Raw genomic sequence first — 18727 nt, forward strand, 5'->3', positions numbered from 1 at the left:
GCAGCAAGCTTAGTCTTTATCACAGCAGTCTGAGCTTCCACTGTAACACACTTTTAGTGGAAGCTGTTTGGGTTGCAATGGAAATTGAGACATCAGTCAGCAGACACTGCACTGGTTCCACATGTGTGTTAATGCAATTGTTCCATGCTGGAAAGGTAGCCTGCGATCTCTGTGCAAAGTTGGTCTGGATTCTTCTATGCTCCTTGATATTGAACTCAGGCTTCCTGGCAGGCTTTCCAATAGACCCAACATTTTGTTGTAGACACCCATCGACCTTTCTCTGTAGCCTCATCTGAGTCCCCAGCAGCAGAATTCATGTGGCGCCTCGCTGATACCTGTGCTAACCTTGCTTCCTACTATGGCTGCAGGGCACTTATGCCTGGTGCCTCACCAGCTGCCGAACCCACCCCTAACTGATCTTTTAAGGTTTGTGCAGTGTCAGTGTCTGTGTTGGTGGTTGTAGGTGTGAAATCAAGTGATGGCGAGTTTTCATCATCATTGTCTTCCTGTTCTTCCTCCACCTACTGGGCACTTCTTGGGAATCTGAAAGGAAAAAGAGAAAAGCTTGTCGGGAAAAAAGTAAGAAGTGCATGTTTAAACCATCTGAAGCTTATAAATCAGAAGTTGGATGAGATTGATTTGATTTATTATTATCACATGTATTAGTATACAGTGAAAAGTATTGTTTCTTGCGCGCTATACAGACAAAGCATACCGTCACAGAGAAGGAAAGGAGAGGGTGCAGAATGTAATGTTGCAGTCACAGCTCGGGTGTAGAGAAAGATCAACTTAATACATTCAAAGATCTGATGGCAACAGGAAAGAAGCTGTTCTTGAGTTGATTGGTACGTGACCTCAGACTTTTGCATCTTTCTCCCGACAGAAGAAGGTGAAAGAGAAAATATCTGGGGTGCATGGAGTCCTTGATTATGCCGGCTGCTTTTCCGAGGCAGTGGGAAGTGTAGACAAAGTCAATGGATGGGGGGACTGGTTTACGTGACGGACTGGACTTAGTTCACGACCCTTTGTCGTTTCTTGTGGTCTTGGTCAGAGCAGGAGCCATACCAAGCTGTGATACAGAGGGATGTGAAAAGGAAGATTAGATATGAGGATACCAATTTTGTCAATGGAATTAGCACCCCCAGTGACCATGGTCTCATTAATTACCCTTGCCACAATTACCAGTACTGTCTCCTCCATGGGAGTTCGAACATGCAGGCATACCTCTTCCTTACCAGTTAGTTCCTACTGCTCTTGGTTTTGCATGATGTCATCATGCAGGAGAGGGGGAGGTCTGTCCATGAGTGTTGCTTGTTAGATTTTTGAATAATTTGGCTGTTATGGTTGAATAGTTAATAGTTATGAGAGGTGAAGCATACAAATGTTGGACATGATCCTGATAGATACAAATTGTTGGTAGATGAGTGATGGTGTGGGGAATTGAGGAACGTGTGAGACTAGTAGCCATTTACCTTTTTAAGAGGTGCAGGCTTAACTTTAAACAGTGCAAGCTGGCTTTAAGAAGTACAGGTGTGAAACGCTATTGAGCTCCCTGTTGATGAATGCAACAGTTAATGTTGGCTGGATGTAGAAATCATAATGAGCAGGCAGCACAAAGTTGGTGTGATGTCTTTGATACACTGAACAGGCACGGGGTAATCATGCATAGTGATCCCTGCACCTGTTTTCAGGGGTTATCTCATTTAACCCCTCGAGGTCTCCTCTATGATTCTCTGTATATGGCTACCACCAAGAAACTGATATTATAAATAAAGTTTTTTTCAACTATGCTGATATCTTAGAATGACAAAGAGAGAATTTGGCTGCTGCCTCTACATAGCAAGAAAAGTTCTGGTTAAAATGGTGTTCTAAATATGAATTAAATAAGCTGATTGATCTTTGGAATAAAAATGCTATGGTGCAAGTTACAATCGTGTCCTTGATAACTAGGGGTAAATCTCCTACGTGACATAATATTGTACTAATATAAATGATATAGTAATGTTTATTCAATTTACTGGTTATCTGCTGTAATGAACTATAATGATCCTTTTGAAGTGTTACTCATGGGAACTTTCAACAGTTAACAATAAATTGCAAAAGCTTTCTGCAAAGATTAAGTCATAGCTCAAAAAATGTGATTTGTTACCTTGACTTTTTGATTTTTCTCAGCATCGTCTCATGATTTTTGTATTGTTGACAGTACAGAAATTGGTACTCTCCCTCTGAGAGTCAACAGTAACTGGTATAGAAACTGGAACTGTCACACTGAAGCTGTTCTTCCGAGATTGGAGATTCAATTCCGTTGTTTTTGGTACCTTTACTGCTTAGTTAGGTGTCAGTACTCATCTGCAGAGTACTTATACAGAAAATGGGTTCCTTGAATTTGGAAAGCATTCCATTTTCCAGCATCGATGTTCCTAATGTTGATGAGCAGCAGCACTATAGAGCGAAAGACCTACTATAATTTACCCACCAAGGGTCATTGGCAAGCTTAGTTTTCCCAAATAATCTAGTGACAGGGAATAATGGAAACTTGGAAATGATTACAAGGCAGTAATCTAATTAGGCAGTTCAGTTGTGATAAACCACAAGAGCAAAGCTTGAACACTGACATCTGAACGGCAAGATTAAATTGCTGCCTGGAAGTTATGCCAGAATATCCATTATTTTTAATAACAAACTTTATGGAGTTGTTCCATTCAGATTTAAATCTACTCTCATTCCTGATTCAGCTGAAAATGTGTGATTTTTAAAATTGTGAGTGCTATGTAACGTGTGTAGCTTGGTGAATCCATTTTTGAGTGACTTTGATACTCCGGGAAGAATCTTCTTGTTACGGATAAGGGAAAGGCAGTGGAATAACTCCCACTTGCTCTTCAACTCTTAGTTGTCCGCAACAAGATGTGTTTTAGAGGGAGTGTTTTAAACATTTTGAATTACGTGAATGTGATGTTCAACAATATACACAAATCAGGCTTTTGGGCACGTTTAAATCAAAACAAAAAGGATAATATTTATTCACACAACTCTCAACTCCCTCAGGCACAAATGTAGAAATTAATTCTGGAGATAAAAAGTATTTGGGTTATTAGCAAAAGAAAATACAAGAAGTAAATCTCATTCAAATTCCAACCCTTTAAAATTGTACATGTTTCAGCCCTGGGTGGTTTCTCGCTCTTTGGATGAATGGAAGTTGGGAGCCTCTGGGTCTCCGATGTTGTGGCCAAGATTTGTAGAAGCAAAATTAGTCCTGCTCTCACTGCCTGGGTTGATGTAGTTGTTCAACAGATTCTGTTCTCCTTGCTGGACGAATGGTCCATCTTGTCCTGCTGCTTTTCTGATTATCTGTCCTTCCCTGATTCTTAAGAGTAAAATAATTGGTAATCAGAGGTCAGTTTCAGTCATGTGGCCCCATCCATCAGAGGTCAGTTTTGGTCATGTGGCCCCATCATCAAAACCTCCATCGTCCACAAAATGGATTTGAGGTTAAAAGCCACTGCAGTACAATGGGGTTTTAATGATGGCTGTTCACACCCATTTGTGATTAATTGGTTTCTCTGCACATTTCTTTGTTAAAGGTCAAGTTTGCAGACACTACATCTGGGATGGAAATTGATTTAAAGGTTTGGTAAATATATATTCATTGGGAGGTATAAATTCACAAGTGGTTTCACATTGTGAATGTCCACCCACAGTCATGTACATTTTAAGGACTTTCCAGAAGCAGGTTCAGACATGAATCAATCCTTTGTCTGTGCTGAAATCGCAGAAGGTCAGCTGACCCTCAGTGGGCACTAACTGAAATTTGTGTCTTTAAAGTTGAGAATATGTTCGGGAATATGATTTCCTTGCAGGCATAACCATTACACTTCTGCGTGATTACATGAAATGCTAAAGGGGAATAAAGATTACATATCATGAGTAAATTAAACTTTGCCCAAGTGTAATTACAGTCCTTCATGAAACTTTCAAATTAGTAGGTAACACGATTGAAGGGAGGAAGGTAATTCCTAATTCACACCATACTAGGAGTTGAAATGGTTCTACTAGTTTATGTTGTATTTTGGAATGTGCAGGACTGGATGCAAGTTGGCTGCAGCGTGGGATGATTTAAATAGAATCAAGCCAACAAAAACAACAACTTGAATTAATATTGCACTTATAATATATAAAAATATTCTACAAGTACCTCCCCAATATCCAGCAAGGCTGTCAGCATTTTTCAAATCTTCTGGCTAGTATTTGTTTTAAAAGCTGGGATTAAAAAAATCCATTCCTCATTTTTGAGTGTTTTGAGCCCTTCTAGGGCTTTCCATTTTATTTATATCAAAATCACTGACCTTACTTTGGTTATCTTCATTTAGAAAGAATGCAGAAAAAATGTCCCTACTGCATACTCATTGAAATGGTGCTCCACTGCCAGCGACAGTAAGCATCAATCTCGCAGTGCCTCCTACACAAACTATCCTCAGTGTAGGTACCCTTGATGAGCAAACTTCAACTTCTTGGGGCACAACAAATGTTCCCAGTACACTGGTGATGGAGGAGAGCAATTTGGCAGGATCCTCATGTGCATCCGTTTCAGTGTGGTGGTCCTTGCTGCTACCCTTTTGCGCCCTAGTTTGGTCAACAAAACTGGGTTGTTCTGATTTGACTAATAAATTCATTGATTAATAAATGGGATGTTGTGGAACGCCTTCTTGAAATTTGGTAGAAATTCCCTCCTTCCTTCCCGACACTGGAATGTCAAGTATCAAAGTAGACTTCTTGTCATGGCTCTTCTCATTCTCACTTTTCAGTAATCCTTTTCTTCAGCCTTGTTTATATCACTTTAGTTTGAATATAATAATGCAAAATACCTGTTGTTTTGTACAACACAAATGAAAATTTTGGTGGTTTGATCTTTTAAGGCCAATTTCTATTCTATGAACAATTAGTTCTGCTTTGCTATGCATTTAGCAAAGCATATGATAAACTATGTGATCCTTAATTATGCTTGTGTTACCTCCAGTCTTAACTGTTCCAATGATCTCCCAAGCCAGCCTTCCATCTTCCATCCTCCAAACATTTCAGCTAATCAAAATATTTGCTCCCTATATCTTAACTGGCATCAAGCCTTGTTCCATCATTAACTCTGTGCTTCCTGATCTACACTGGCTCCAGGTCCACTGATGTCTCAATTTGAAAATTCTCATCTTTCAAATCCCTCCATGGCCATATCCCTCCCTATTTCCAGAACCTTCCCCAATTCTACAACCCTCTTGAGACCTCTCTTAACTCCAGCCATTTCTGGATGCACACTCCATCATTGGCACCAATACCTTCAGCCATCTCTACCCTGAGCTCTGAAATTCCCTTGCTAAACTTCTCCACATCTTCTTTTCTAAGATGCTTCTTAAAACCTCCCTCTTTTTTTCCTGATTACTCTCCTGCTAAAAGGTGCTATGTAAATGCAATGTTATCGTTATCACAGCAGGGCAGAATGTCACCATTCCCAGGACATTGTTGAAGCAATTACAAAGAAATGGGCAATTGCATATTTGTTGAATTGTAATTTACTGCTAAAATGTGATAAACTATAATATAAATAAATAATGTTGCCTGATTTTAAATAAGCGGAGTATAAATTATTTGAACATTCTCTCATCTACCCATGGACATTAACTTGATAAATAAAACGTATACCGTTTGTCTTTACAGTAGAATATTTGGACCATACATGGGATGGAAATGACCCTAATTTTGCAGTAATACATATATTTACCTGCATTAAAATCTAAACTAAGATGTATAAAGGACTGAGTAAAAAAATGGTCGCCGCTTTTTCGGTATTTTTAACGAAGCACAAAGGTTCATTCGTGTGTTGCTTTAACGCCCACTATCTTCTGAATCTTGGGTCTTTTCAGTAAATGATCACCCACTGCAATACGCCTCCAATTTTCCTTCGCAAAAGGAGAGAGCACTTTGCCTGATTTAAGCGACTGAACCATTGAATAAGGGGTGTAGACCAACAAGAGTGTCGGTCCACGTTAAGCTTGTGCTCGATTTCTCGGGAGGATGGTGGCAGCGGGCATTATTGGCACAAGCTGGGCAGGAGGGGTTTGCAGTGGGCAATGGGAGTGGAGCTGTTGAGGTGAAGGAAGGGGTTGATGTTGGAAGGTTGATCCCCTGTGTGAGTGTGTGTGGTTGGAGGTGGTTGTGCTGCTGGGAGGGAGTCTGCCTGAGTGTGGAAGCAGCTCTCTCTGTCTCACAGTATCGCTGCTGGAGCTGCCTTACAATGTTGCTCTGGGTTACAATGCCGGGTTACATTGTCTCCAGCTCAACCTGATCCGGCCTCCAACTTGCACCCCCGGACCCAAGAATCAGATCGCAACCTACATTCCCTTTTTTTGTTGGTAAGTGAGACTTGTTTATGTTTTTTTTCTAAAAGATGGGCAACCCCTTGCAATTGCGGGTTGGCTGCATTTCCACAGTCGGTGGATCCCAGCTGAGGCTCCGCTTCCCCGTCCCCTGGAATTGTCTCTGTCCTGGGGCGGGGAGGGGGAGAGATGGGCAGAAAAGCCTCTGAACGTTTCAGAAGCTTCTTGGCATTTTGTATTATTTTCAAGTTGCTAAGAGCTGGGAGAAGGTCTTTGCTTCTTGCCGCCTGTCGCTCTTTGTGTGTGTGTGTTTTTTTTGAATGAAGTGGAAAGGTCATGAGTGGAGCAAGAAAAAGGAAGTTCCAGCCAGCATTTGTTTAGGAAAATGTTTAACTCTAGGTGCCACTGCAAGCTCTTTGGAGGAAGAAAAAAGGCGAGTGGGGGGAGCCGCCGTTACATATTGTTCATGGATTTAAAGCACATTTACATGAGGCTATTTTAAAAAAATAGTCAGCGATATTACTTCCAAGGAGTAAAAGTGGCTCAGAAAAGGGTTAAAGGGCTCGGCTGGGCAGGGGGGCAGCTATAAGCTGTAAGAAATTCCAGTGGATGTAAACCGACCTCTAAACATGAACTTCGGGACGTGGCTAGGCAGAATATCCCAACTGAAGTAACGCAACAGCTCATCATTTTGTTTTAAATTGAAGCTGGCAGTGGTTTTACAATTATAATCAGTTACAGCGCAGGAGGAGGCCATCCGGCCCATCGTGTCTTCCCTCGGAATGTGCGTTTCACCTGGTGCCATTCTCCCCAGTAACCCTGCACCTTGTTTCTTTCCAAATACTCGTCCAATTTCCTCTAGAATGTCCCCATTCAACATCTCGCCACCACACACTCAGCCTGTGCATTCCACACCCTCATCACTCACTGTGTGAAAAAGTTTTTTTCTCATGTCGTTTTTGCCAATTGCTTTTAATCTGTGCCCTCTCACTCTTGGTGCTTGAATGAGGCAACAGTTTCTCCCTATCGACCCTGCTCAGACCGCTCATGATTTTTGAAATTGTATCTCTTGTCACAACATCGCAAACAATTGCTTCAGAAATCTAGGGTTGGTATGAAAGAGGTAGAATAGATTTTAGTGCCAGGAATCCTTGATTGTCAGAACCTTGAATCATTTTTGATAATCCTCGAATATAGAGGAACCATGAAGACTCCATTGTTGGAAACGTGACATTTAAAATCAACCTAGATAAAATACAAGGTTTGATAATACCAGCATTAGGGTCAAGCAACCAGAGCACTTTGGGGCTCCAGGCTCTGATTATGGTAGGATGTGTGGACTAGAACATTGGGTCATATGTAAAGAGTAGTGGAAAGACCTGCACTTCCTCTTATATGTCACCTTAAAGTGGAGTAATTTAGCTCATGACGCGTTGTAAAATTAAAGTGGAAGTCATCCAAATGTGTGGGTGAGAGGAGGGGCCTCTCTCTATACGTTTGCCTCTGCCAGAGACTCCCATGATTTTAATGCCGGGATAGTGATCTGACTTGGGTGGACAAGGAGAGAGAATGGATGAAAATGTGCATCCGCCTTGAAACGTCTTGTGGGACATTGAATGCTTTGTGCAGCATGCAGTGAGGGGCGGCTAGCCTCCAGTATTTGTGGAAAGGTCACCTTCAGTTGGTGTAGGAGTCTTGCATTGCAACTGGGCGAAGATAAGTTTCAATAGTTGGTAAACTACCTCTGACTTGAAGACCTCGTCTATATCTTTTCTTCTGTAATAATGAAATTTGACTGCAGATGCTAGTCATGTTTTCTAAACCGAATCTGAGAAGACTGGGTGGGAGTTCAGTCAAGTAACCAAGAAGGAAAATGTAGGTTGCCTAGTGTATCAGGGAAAACATTTTTTAAGCAGCCTATATTTTAAGAGGTGCAGATAATACACTACAGTTGACAACGTATGCATATAATTATCACAGATGAGACATCACACTATTGAAGAACATTCAGATGCCCTTTAGAAATAATACAATAATATGGCTCAGGAATGTTAGTGTTTTTTTATCCTTTGTTTATAGGCTAATCTGTGTTGGCTTGGCTTGCAAAAAACAATCGGATACAGAACTTGATGAGCACATTCTGTAAGAACAGCTTTCTGTTTTGTGGTATCCCCACTTTCCTTTATAGATATCCTTGCCTCCATTCCAAATGAAAAATATTGACTGGCATACTGAACATGATACAAATGTTTATTTCTAATTGGTAGTAAATATGGAAAATCCCTTTGAGGTTGTCTGGTAAAGCAACATTACACTTTAACAACACCATTTTCACTTTACACAGGATCTCAAATCCTGTGTGTTTTCTATGTCATACACCATTCAGTCAGAATTGTAACTATGGCAACGGCAATGGTGTTGTACCATCTATGTTTTGGCTAATAATCATAATAAAAGAAACATTCTGAATTTTCTCACTGATAATTATTTAGATGTTTAGCAGGCATCTTTATCCAAGGCAATTGTGCTGCAACTCACTTGTACATTAGTCATAATCGAGACCAAGTATTTAAAAGTCAGGATGACATTCATGAAACGAGGTCTGCTCCTCTGGGAACATTGCTTGTCCACAGAGGACCTCATCTAGGGTCTGTCCCTGAAAAATGGAGATATTTGGTTACATTACTATCATTTATGGTGACTAGTTGGGTTAAATTGCAGTTAAAGCTAAGGATTTACTGAGCACTGTTGCAGTTGGGTTTCAGAATGAGATGTTCTTGTATTTATGACAATTGTTTGTTCTTTAAACCAACTAGTGATAGCTGAATAAAATGCTCTGCAGTTTTTATATTGCTGTCCTGTTAAATATGTAATACTTAACGTTTGTCTATCTTTACAAAGCGTATACAGGAGGTAGCTGAATGTACTGGAGCAACAAAGACGATAGGCCTTGACAAAATCCTGACTAGTTCTGAATACCTGTACAACAGAGCTTGGTGCTCTCATACTGAGCTTGCCCAACACAACTAAATAAGACATTGATCTCAGCCCAATAATATGGAAGATTGACCAGGTATATCCTATCCACAAAAAATCAAATACATTTTTAAAAACCCCATCGGCCTCTTACCAGGCATAAGGACTTGCCATCTAGCTACATCAACATGACCTTGATTCATTTATGGATGCAATCGCTATATTGTAGAGGTAAAAGTGAAAATAGCTGCCCTTGACAACAAATCTACATTTGACTAGTTTGGCACCAAGGAGCCCTAGCAAAACTGAGGTCAATGAAGAGAAGGGATAAGTGGATTGAAATCAAAGAGAAAATCCTCCAGTGGCTGGAGTCATACCTGCTACGCAGGAAGTAGTTGTGCTAGTTTAAGGAAATGGCGGCACCCTATTGACATGGTAAGGAATTGGTTTCAAGGTTGGAGAAAAACTTACTCCAATTGGCAACATATGGCTTGTGGTGTTGCCAAATAATCAGTACAGTTTTAGCATTTCACTATTAATAAGTTGCTCAAGTTAATTGGATGAAAGTCATGTTGCCAAGTTTTCTGATGACAGTTAGGTGGTAGTGTAGATGGGAGCAGAAAGGACATTGATAGATTAAGAGACAAGGTTGGGCAAAATGAGCAGATTGAGTTCAATGTACGGAAGTATGAGGTGATCCACTTTGGATGCAAAATGTTAGCTTGGAGCATATTCTGAGACATGAGGAGCTCAGAACTGTGGATGAGCTAAATGATTTGTGGGGTTATAGTATAGAATCACTGCTGGACAAAACCAAAATGATTATAAAGGACTAGTGGAATGTTGCTCTTTATCTTCAGGTGCTAGAACAAAACGAGGTAAGTTATGTGACGTAAAGCTCTGGTTAGACCCGATTTTATAAAATTGGATTTGATTTTGGGCATAGCAATCCTGAACAGATATATTAGCCTTGGTGTGAACGCAGTACAGAGTGAAAGGGATTAAATTGAGGCCAGGTTTGCATAGATTAGTCCTGTATTCCCTTGTGTATAGAAGATTAACAGGCAATCTAATTGAGGTATTTAAGATGAATATCGGATAGATAGAAACAAGTTCCTCTGGTTTGGTAGTTTGGAATAGAGGAGGAGAGAGAGAGGAGTTTAAGAGCTTTGGGCTAAAGTAGTTGTAAATAAAAAAAGAGTAGATTTTTGTTAGGCAAGGGTAGTAAAAGACACAACCAAGATAGTAGATGGTGTTATGGTACAAATCGACCATGATCTAACTGAATGGCAGAATAGGCTGATGGACCGGGTCCATTCTTTTCCGTAAGACCTGCCATTGCAGCTCAAGGATACAATTGCAAGTATTTTTTAATGGAATGATCTTCAACTACTTGACTAACCCACCCATTAAAAGATCAGGAATGGGGCTACTGTGATGGACAAGTGTAGACATATTGTGAGAAAGCCATCAACTCCAAATTGCGCACTGCTCTGACTTGGACATGTGTGTTTGTTGTCTCTGTGCCTGGGGGAACATCATGGAATTCTCGAAACAGCATCATGAGAAGGCACTGTGAAGTTTTGTGGAGAAGGCCCACCACAGCATTATCAGGGCAGCTAGTAATGGGAAACGTATGTGGTCTTTCCAGAGTTGCCCAAATCTATAATTGTAAAAGAAAAGTATATGTAACTATACATAGAAACCCTACAGTGCAGAAGAAGGCCATTCGGCCCATCGAGTCTGCACCGACCACAATTCCACCCAGGCCCTACCCCCACACATTTTACCCGCTAATCCCTCTAACCTACGCATCCCAGGACTCTAAGGGACAATTTTTAACCTGGCCAATCAACCTAACCTGCACATCTTTGGACTGTGGGAGGAAACCGGAGCACCCGGAGGAAACCCACGCAGACACGAGGAGAATGTGCAAACTCCACACAGACAGTGACCCGAGCCGGGAATCGAACCCGGGACCCTGGAGCTGTGAAGCAGCAGTGCTAACCACTGTGCTACCGTGCCGCCTTGGCCTACGAGTGGGAGGGAGCCCAAACCACATTTTTAACTTTTGGGTAGGGTGGGTAGTTTATGAATATGGTGGGCTACAATTACTTTAAGTTAACTACAGAATGCTTCATTGCTGGCGCACACTTTGGGAGAATGCATTTATTTTGCTGAAACTTCTATATTAACAAAATTGCATGAATGTAGAAAAGCCCCCTTTTTATCATTTGCCTTTTAATTTTTATGCCAGTGCAGATTTATACTTAATTATAGTTGCACATTATAGTGACCCATGATCAATTGAATTCTGTTGTGATGTTTAGAATCAGAAGCTTACTAATCTTTTCTGCCAAAATGTAGTAATTCCACCCCCCACCCCCAGCCCCATACAAAATATTCGCAAAACTTTAATACATGATGTAAAATATAATTTTTGTAATGGTCTGTGGATCTGAATAATGGGAGAGTATATGTTTACTGTAATATGCAAGTCTCAGCAGGATTGTGTATCAACAGATTGACTTGATTATCTTGCATCATGTATTACAACCTGTAAGGTGAGATCACTGTGATAAACCAAATATATCGTCCTCTGGTTACTTTGTCAGACATCTGTTTGTGTAACCACTGGCTGGAGTGCTTGGTCGTCTGAAATGTTTCTGGCGGGAGGGAAGCCATTTCAGAGAACAGCAGGAAAATGGTACCCTGGTCAGTCATCTGTTGATAAATGGCCACAGCTTTTACAGAACTGGCATTTTGTTTTACTGCTTCCTAATCCTGTGTAGAATCAGAAATCTGATCCAGCTGCAGAAAGAAGAACTGGCAATAACAGTAAGTGAGACTTTTGATTCTGTGTTGTGTAGTTTAGCTGCTGTCTGGCATAAGCGTACTGTACCTGTATGAGTCTTCTGATTTATTGCAGGAGTGTTTTTTGGACTCCGATCTGCTGCAGCAAATAAACGCTAAAAGTGCGCAACATCGTAAATCATGAGTGCGATCATTTTTCTGCCTTGTTTATAATTGTGGAAGTGCTTTGCTGTCACTTTTGATCTATTAATATCTCAATCACCTGCAAGAAGACCAATAATAAGTTGTCATGTTCTGACATTTACCTTTTTGTACATATATATCCTCTCTTGATTAATACAATGATCCATTCCTTTGTCCTTTTTGTTCTCTCTTCCTTTATCTTTTTGTCCTCCCTTCTGTAAGAGATGTCAGGATATTTTCTACAATAGGGATGCAATTTGTGGAGTAAAAGTGCAAATTGTTGTTCTAAATAGCAGGCATTAAGCATTAACCAATATCTGAGTATTCCAGCTTGAACTGGCAGTGTTCATTTTCTGAAGTATTTCTGCAACTTTCATGATTTCTTCTCTTTCCCTTGAATTTAGTCTCTCAGCTTGCCACGGTAGTGTTGGATCTCTTGACCTTTAGATTGCTAGCCCAGTATCATTAGAACGTCGCACACCCCATGTTGCTGTTTTTACTTTTGTTTCCGAAATATAGATGCAATGTTTGGCTTGCAACCTCCAGTTTACTTGATTAATTTGGTTTACTTGAAGTACTTGGGAAAATTATAGAAAGATCTGTGTATTTGTGCAAATGCTCATTAAGCAAACAAGGAAGCATTTTGGATTGGTGTGTTTTCATCTTGGAGGTGTTGATTGGAATATAGCTTTGGTATGGGGTAGACCCACCTTTTGGAACACTTGGGGGAAAAAAATCTTCAGTTCTTCTGCAGGTGAAAGTCCTCTTCCCTATAGCTTGCATTTATATAGCTTGTAGTAAACCACCTTTCCCATAGCGCTTCACAGGAATATAATCAGGCAAAAAATGACAAGTCTCAGAGAGAGATTTTTAAGAAGAATTTTAAAGGAATAAAGATACTCGAGAATTCCAGAGTAAAGCAGAAAACCTGAAGAGGAGCAAAGGAAATTGGGAATGCACAAATAGATGCAAATTGGTGGAGGGCAGAATTCTGGGTATAATGGGTGAGTGTAGAGAAAACTGCTGCTCTTTTATAATTCACTTACGTTCCTAATGTTGCCTTCTAGCTTCTAATAAATGAATTATATAAATCTTCAGGTTTACAAGGTGCTATTAAACTGAAAATTAATCCAGTAAACCATTTTATGCACCCAATGAGATTGCGAATTTAACTAATGGCTTTCAAAAAATCTGGGCCTTAAATTGTGAGGCACTCTTTCTGGCTGTAAGTATGGTAAGTATGGCTTTGAACTATTGCCACCGACTATTGGAAGACGCCGGGACCTCGCCATAAAATTAATACTTTTTTATGAGTATGAAAATCATAATTTATATGCATTTGGCTGGCTTAAGGATACATTTCGAGCAAGCTCACTTCACGAAACTGATTGTAAACTCCATTCGAAAAGTTGAAGCGATACTAAAGTTCATCTTTGTCCCCTGTCCCACCCCTGTGCTACCGGCAAAGAAACATTTAGATGCCCTCTTACTCTTTATTTACAAAGGCCATTCTGGAAAACTGAGGTTTTCTTGTGTGTGCTTCTCAATTATGCATGAGACATTTTTGTTCCAGTGGATGCTGGCAGTTTTAGTCCTGTCCAATCCAAGTCCCACTGGTTGTAATTGGAGAGAAAGATATAGAGCTATATCTATCTGCATTATGTTTACCAGATTATATGATAAAACTGAGATGCCAGATTTAAGGTTCTCGTGTGGGATTCTGGTCAATTATGACTGGAGTCATCTCTGTAGCATCTGATTTTCGAGACCCTTTTGCCTTCTACCATTCACAATTAGAATTAAATTAGTTCTCATTTCGCTTTCAAATTCCAGGCATTTGTATTTTCTTCATGCAAGTTTGTATCTTCTCTACATGCATCTTCTGTACGTTAAGGAATGGGACTTTGGAGCAGGCTAGCTGAGCGTTCATACACATCTGTTCCTGTATTCTATTTATTTATCTTTCAAAATCATATTTCCATAAACTAGCATTTGGGTTTTTTGTGAAGGTGAAGTTATCGACAAACTGCGATTTACACCATGACTTCTATTTTTAAAAGTCATATCTGCTAGTTTAAAATTTAAAGATTTGTCATTGGATTTGATCCCTTGAGATTATCTATTCCGCAGCAGCTGTAATTCAAGAATGCCACAATGATTTATTTATAGTACTTAAGCAGTGGCTATCATTTCAAAGCTCAGGTTAATTCCAGTAGAACCAGGTATTCCATTGTGGTGAAAGCGTCTTAATTAAAATGTTACTGTGGATATTTTCAATGTAGTCTGCAGACTATGTCAGAGCTGTATTTTTTGAATGGGACGTTAAGCCGAGGCCCCTATTGCCGTCCCTGGATGACATGCAAGATACCTAGTCATTTATCAAGGAAGAGGAGGATAGTTATCCTGCGTACCCTGGACAATATTTATCCCTCAAACCAAAATAATTGAAGCAGACTTCTGGTCATTTATTTCATTTGCTGTTTATAGGAGTTTGCTGTGCATAAATTAGAGGCTGTGTTGTTAACATTACATCATACTGTGTTTCAAAATTACTTCATTTACATGGGCATCCTGAGGTTGTAAAAAAACAGATGCAAGTATTTTAATATATTCTTACTAAATTCATGAATAAAAATGTAGCAATAAAATTTCAGCAAATCAAGGTTATTGATTTTGAGTAAGAAATGAAATGAAATCATTTCTGTTTGGAAACTAAACAACATGGTAGCACAGTGGTTAGTACTGCTGCCTCACAGTAAGAAGTCTCACAGCGCCAGGTTAAAGTCCAACCTTGGACTTCAACCTGATTGGACTTTAACCTGGTATTGTGAGACTGCTTACTGTACTTACCCCAGTCCAACGCCGGCATCTCCACATCATGGCCTCACAGTGCCAGGGGCCTGGGTTCGATTCAGACCATGGGTGAACCTGTCTGTATGGAGCTTGCACGTTCTCCCCGTGCCTGCTCGGGTTTCCTCCGGGTGCTCCGGTTTCTTCCCACAGTTCAAAGATGTTTCGGTTCAGTGGATTAGCCATGCTGAATTGCCCCTTGGTGTCTCAAGATGTGTGGGTTAGGGGAATTAGTGGGATAAATATGTGGCGGTACGGGGATAGGGTCTGAGTAAGATGCTCTGTCAGAGAGTTGGTGCAGACTCATTGGACCGAATGGCCTGCCTCTGCATTGTAGAGATTCTATGATTTCATTATTAAAAATATGACGGCTGGATTTTCCCAAACTAAATTAAAGCACATTCCAAGTTACATTGATATACCTTCCATATTGACAACATTTTTATTATTACAGGAAGTCATACTGAGCACACTAACATCTGGACTAGTAAGTAACTTGACTTTCTAACATCTCTTCTTCCTTGATAACCATGCCCTATTTTATTTATCCATTATCAATAAGTAAGTTTCTCACAATCATTGGACAAATAACACACAAAAAAATCATTTGAGCTTCACCTCGACATCAAATGATTCATCCAGTGCAAGGTTTGAATGTGCACCTTGCTGCTGAATGCTGTTCAGAATCAATCCCTGATCTCCGAGGCTGAGTTCCTTCAGGCTGTCACACTGGCGCAACTTCCGTGGGCCTAAAATTCTTTTCAGACTGATTTCTCACTGTCACTCATTTCAATAAATTCAGCGTGATTCATACTTGTATCAGCTGTTCTCCTCATTTTCCCACCTCCCTCCCCAGCCCCCATTTTCGACAATGAATGGAGATCGCCTTTTCAGCCTGCAGTAGCATATCCTACTATCTATTCGTGGGCCAGCCAAAGAAAATATAATTTTTAATTTAAAAAATATTGAAGTCAGCCATGTGATCAATTGCACAAGCTGCTGGGGTTAAATTAAATTTCAAGTTCACTGCATGACACAGCAAAGGTCAATGACTGGAACGCCTGATATTCCTGACATTGCTGTGGTGGGAAATGGTTGTAGGATTTATTCCCATTGTTTCCCATGTTATCTCTGTTAGCTCAGTCATTTGGACAAACTTCGAGTACCTGTAGTTCTGCGTGGTCCGTTTAATCAATGACTGCACAAGGGACTTTTAACAAACAGGAGATTTATTAACTAAACATACAAACTGTCATTATCTCGCCACCTCTGCCTGATATCCCAGATAATTCTGCCAAGCTCCATCCCATGACACTCCACACGACTGCATAGCCATGTGATGGCCTGGTCTACATTCTCCCCATTTAGTTTGTGCTCTGGCGGTGAAATGTAACAGTGTACACACAACTGTCCAACTAAGCATGTACCAACAGATGGAACACCAAGTTGACTCGTGCAGTTGGTGCATAATCTGTGTGCCTTGAACAATAGAACTCCAACTTGGCTCTTGATTAGTGCATAGCCCGTTGTATCATCCATTGTGTACATTCCTTGCCCCTTCTTTCAGAATAGGTTGGGAGAAAAGCAAAAGTAAAACAGACAAGAATAGTTTTGATCAATCCAGACAGTTTAATACATGACCCACTGCATGTTAGGCCTGCTCAAGTATCTGGAACGTGTATAGACACCTGCAGGTGGGACAGTCCTGTTGGCAGTGCGCATTGGGGTGGGGATGCAAAGCACATCATTTGTGCAGTGTAAAGGCCTTGCACTGGCCACGCAGGCCTCCCAATGGAGTTCAGGATGGGGGGACATGTGGGACTTGAGGTCCAGGAAAAGTAGTCGATCTGAGTAATCGGCTGCTGGTGGCGGCTCGGCTACTGGCAACAGGTGATGGCAATTGCCTATATACCGGTCACCAGGCTAGTAGTTAGGCTGTAGGGCCTTGTTGCTGACCACTGCTAACTGGTCGTAGCCTCCTGCGGTCTTCACATGGATTGTTTGGCCCAATGCTAGAAAACCTAGAGTGTGGGTGTGTTTGTCATTGTGCACCTTGTTATTTAATATGCATTATAGCAGCGCTTTGATGTACGTTGGGTACAAGTTCTGGCTGCAACATGGCCTGGTGTTTGGGATCATGATTTTGGTGCATCTAAAGAGCCGTTGAGTTGACAAGGGCGGGTCCTGTTGGGGAAGGTTACTCAGGCTTGGAAATGCAGCATAGAAATTGGTGTTGTCCTGTGCACACTTTTCCAGAAGATGTTTGGCAGAGATAAAGCTCTCTGAGCCCATTGGACTGTGGATATAAAGGGCTGCTTGTTAGTGATGAAAATCCCAAGTGGAGGAAAAGGTATAGAATTCGGCAGACAAGCTGGCAGGCATTGTCAGTAATGAGTTTTGCGGTATGCCAAGCGTGGAGTTTCATAATTGAAGTATTTTGTCATAACCCAGGAAATGCTGCAAAGCTGCTTATCGACCAGAATGTCCAGGTGGTGGATGGCCAGAGTCGTCTCTCTGGATCAGGATTTACATCACCATCTGTCAGCAGCTGGTCCACATACTGCACCTGATTGACCCTGAATGGACACTTTATAGGGCTGAGCCTGACTTTCTTTAGGACATGATGAAGATGCCTAGCATGTTCAGCTACAACTTCAGACCAGGATGTCATCAACTATGATTTCACATGGTTGATCTGCAAAGAGCTGTTTCATAGCACTGAAAAACCTCACTGCCAGTGGAGATGCCACAAGGGGAAACACGGTGGCACAGTGATTAGCACCGCTGCCTCACAGCGCCAGGGACCCAGGTTCGATTCCCGGTTTGGATCACTATCTGTGCGGAGTTCGCACGTTCTCCCCGTGTTTGCGTGGGTTTCCTCTGGGTGCTCCGGTTTCCTCCCACAGTCCAAAGATGTGCAGGTTAGGTGGATTTACCATGCTAAATTGCCCCTTAGTGATAGGGGGATTAGCTAGGGTAAATTAATGGGGTTATGGGGATATGACCTGGGTGGGATTGAGGTTGGTACAGACTCGATAGGCTGAATGGCCTTCTTTAAAACCAGGGACATGAATGTGGTCAATCTTGAGGCTGCCAGATCCAATGGGATTTGCCAAAATCCACATTTTTGCATCTAACACACTAAACACTCTTGTTTGTAGCATGTCTGAGGTGATCTGTTCTTCTGTCTTCATGGGATGACTCTTCCACTGCAGAAATTATGCACATTTCTGTCATTTGATGATTCCTTTCTGCTTCATCGCAACTGGTATCCATCTTGGCGCACACTGTTGGTGCGATTGAGTCATCTAATCTCCTATGGCATATAACAGATAACTTGCTGATTGTCTGAAAATGTACGTTGTCATCTCTGGGGTATGGACTGGTCCAAGGTGAATGATCCCCTGACTAGATGTAGTCCTGAGTCCTAGTAGCAGCTTGAGATTTTGGGCCACATGTGGAAGTTGAAGTTTCCCTGTATGCAGCGGAGAATGGCCACGCCCTTGGTGGTGATTTGTTGTGCACTATAAACCACAAGGTCG

General features: G+C 41.2%; 1 protein-coding gene across 1 annotated transcript in view; it reads left to right on the forward strand.

The window, feature by feature from the left end:
* Positions 1-6227: 6227 nt before the first annotated feature.
* Positions 6228-18727, forward strand: part of fam110b (family with sequence similarity 110 member B) — a 138920-nt gene continuing 126420 nt past the window's right edge. The window contains exon 1 of the mRNA XM_078217076.1: positions 6228-6398. The gene's annotated coding sequence lies outside the window, so the exon portion shown is untranslated. The remainder of the gene's footprint in view (positions 6399-18727) is intronic.

Source organism: Mustelus asterias, chromosome 7 (assembly GCF_964213995.1).
Source record: "Mustelus asterias chromosome 7, sMusAst1.hap1.1, whole genome shotgun sequence".
In the NCBI taxonomy this organism is placed as follows: Eukaryota; Metazoa; Chordata; class Chondrichthyes; order Carcharhiniformes; family Triakidae; genus Mustelus; species Mustelus asterias.